The sequence below is a fragment of the Theobroma cacao genome, chromosome 3 (assembly GCF_053813885.1).
Source record: "Theobroma cacao isolate CCN51 chromosome 3, ASM5381388v1, whole genome shotgun sequence".
NCBI classification, from domain to species: Eukaryota; Viridiplantae; Streptophyta; class Magnoliopsida; order Malvales; family Malvaceae; genus Theobroma; species Theobroma cacao.
The window spans coordinates 28,716,880-28,719,775 of record NC_142641.1 but is presented as its reverse complement, the minus strand read 5'-3'; the positions used below and the strand labels follow the sequence as shown (position 1 = coordinate 28,719,775).

Genomic DNA, 2,896 nt, shown 5'->3' with positions numbered 1-2,896 from the left:
GGGGAAATGAGAAGCTGATATTAAAGCCTTGCAGGGTTCCGATTGACATTTCGAGTAATGAATGTCGATGGAGACGTTGCGGCGGTTGTCACGGGCTCGATGAGAGTTTCAGGTCATGACAATTAAGTTGGTATAAGAGCTTTTAGTTTTAAAGATTAGAGTTTTTGAGTTTAAAGTTATTTTAAAGCTGTTTTAAAAATTTACATTGTCAATGTGGCCCCGAGTTAAGTTAGGGTAAGTTGAATAAAATACATGCATAAGCATATAGAGCCTGAGGTTGCCTAAACTCACTTTGTTCCCTCTTATAGATTATTATGTCTCCTCGACGCGAACACCCACCTCTCACTAGATCAACTGAGAGGGGAAGATGTCGTTTCCAACGTCGTCAGTTAGGTGCAATAGAGGAGGAATCGACTACATCCACCATTCTCGCAGCACCTGCTGCTGAACAGACCGAGACTCCTCCACATCCTCCACCTCCTCTGCCACTTACTAGTATTCCTGCCATGCCTCTTAAGGCAGTTCAAGCATTTACAGCCTTCTTTACTGCTATTCTTGGCCAGGCTCAAGCTGGTCAAGCTCTTCCTACAATTCCTCTAGCTGCTCCTTCAGTACCACCACCCCTACCTCTTGTCCCACCACCAGTGCTGGATGTTTCTGATTCTAAGAAGCTTAAAGAGGCTAGGCAACATAGTTGTGTTTCTTTTATGGGTGAGTCAGACGCAACCATGGCTAAAGAGGTGGTGCGAATGGCATTAAGAGCTGAGAAGCTTGCGAATGAAAATAGGAGTCTACGAGCTGAGTTAGCAAAAAGGAGAAATCTGAGTGTATCTTCTAGTCAACCACCAAAAAGGGGCAAAGACTCCTCTGTTTTAGGAAGTTCACGTAGATGCAGAAATTGTGGGAATTATCATGTTGGGCTGTGCAGAGGGCCTGCACGATGTTTTCGTTGTGATCAACCGGGTCACATTAGGAGAGATTGTCCACAGTTAGGACGGGCTACTGTCACGACCCGGAACTCCCCATCGGACCCGTGACAACCGCCGCGAGGCCTCGACATACATTCTTCACCCCGAATGCCGATTGAAACCCCGCAAGGCTTAACATTAACTTCCGCATCTCCCTGGTGAGCAACAGTTATTAAATCTCGCATTTCAAAAAATCATAAGTCATTTTCAAATAAGAACAATAAAATATTATTTTCTGGCTCATAGGGGTATTTTAGTAATTTTTCGTCAAAAATCTCAAAACTTGCTAAAAATGTAGTAGGTAAGCAGAAAATATATATTTAATGATTTAAAAACAATTAAGTATCTAAAACGTTCATTTGAAAGCAAATTGTTGACAACTAGTACTATTCAAAAATAATAAATAAAATATTCTATTTTCTCATAAAATAAATTTTTATAGAAATATTCGTAAATAATTTTTCTCACATGAAAGTAAAGTAAAAATTGTATGAATAGAAATACAGATAACCAAAATATAAGTTTTGATCTGCAATGACACGTGGGCTCCAATTGACCAAGATGATGTAAGACTGTGAACTCTTACTTTCTATAATGCAGTTTCGAGCTTAGTTCTCGTCCTACTCGACTATCTACAAACTGTCCTGAGCCTGAAAAATGTATAGGAAGAAGGGGTGAGATTTTATAATCCCAGTGAGTAAACAGATACCATCAAAAGTATCTAAAGCCGAGTAAATAGAGACAATTAAAATAAGTCATCATACTGTAATTTCATTACCTTTCAGTTCATTTCAACCAAATAAAATCAATCCATATAAATCGAGTAATCAACTTGGCTTATGAATTTCTTAAAACTTTGGCTCGTGCCAAAACTCATACTCGGTGATACCTTGCGTAGGGCATCCAACCGAGTCCGCCAAGGCTGTTAAAATTTTGTATACACTTAAAATATATTTTTAGTTTGAGAAAAATACAGTCGTTCCTTAGCGTTGGCTGAGTTCCCCTTCACGTGGTGGTTTGGCGTGAAGTGAACCCTAAGCTTTACCCCAGGAGATACCCTACGCGCCTCTCCGTTCGAGGTAATAATATAATGGAGTTTACCGTGCCCCTCTAATAGGCTGGTCCACGGAACCCCCTCTGCAGTAAATAATTAATATATACTCCACCAATTCAATAAAATTCATTCTAGCATGGCATGGCAATTTATCGTAATCTAGCCTCTCAAGGCTGAATACACAATATAAATAATTCTGACACCAAAATCAATTTAACCATTCATGCTCATATATTGTCATAAGCCATTCAATTTAAAACCATAAATTTACAACACAAGCAGGCAGTCTCCAATTACTCTATTTTCAAAACCAATATTCGATTTTCCAGAAAATTTATAAAATCATTTTATAAAATTACAATTTCTCCTAAAACATAGCAATTTACCATTTAAACCCATTTTTCATAAAATCACACAATTGTATAAAACTACTCTAGATAATTAAGACGATAATAAGTTCACTCACAGTATTAGGAGTAGAAATACTCCTATCTTCCGCCCTCGGGTGCAGTCTCTTACCCGAAACAATTGACTCACCACCTATCCATAATCCATGATACAAAATTCAATAAATTGTGTCAATTTATCATAAATTATTTCAGGCTCTTATCCATGCGTATGCACTAGATAGGATTTGAAATGTTTAGACAATCGCTTAATTGCGGTGTCCGACCTAACTCGCCTATACACGATGTAAAGTCCTAAAATCCCCAATTCGACTCCAATTCCATCCATTTCAATTTCAATTATCCAATTATATCCACAATACCTCAATGACTGTGAATTTGGTCCAATTTATCAGTCCGGACTATAAATTACGCTTTTACCCCTAGTGGGTAAAAATTTCAATTTATTGCACCGAAAATTCCCATTT

General features: G+C 38.1%; 1 long non-coding RNA gene across 2 annotated transcripts; it reads right to left on the bottom strand.

The window, feature by feature from the left end:
* Positions 1-1,011: 1,011 nt before the first annotated feature.
* Positions 1,012-2,564, bottom strand: LOC148763676 (uncharacterized). Of its 2 annotated transcripts, none has more exons than XR_016025568.1 (3): positions 2,489-2,564; positions 1,555-1,618; positions 1,012-1,123 (listed from the first exon to the last, which is right to left on the bottom strand). It is a non-coding gene; the product is annotated as an uncharacterized LOC148763676 (long non-coding RNA). The 2 variants fall into 2 exon arrangements; XR_016025569.1 differs by lacking the exon at positions 2,489-2,564 and adding an exon at positions 1,747-1,898.
* Between the last annotated feature and the right edge of the window lie 332 nt (positions 2,565-2,896).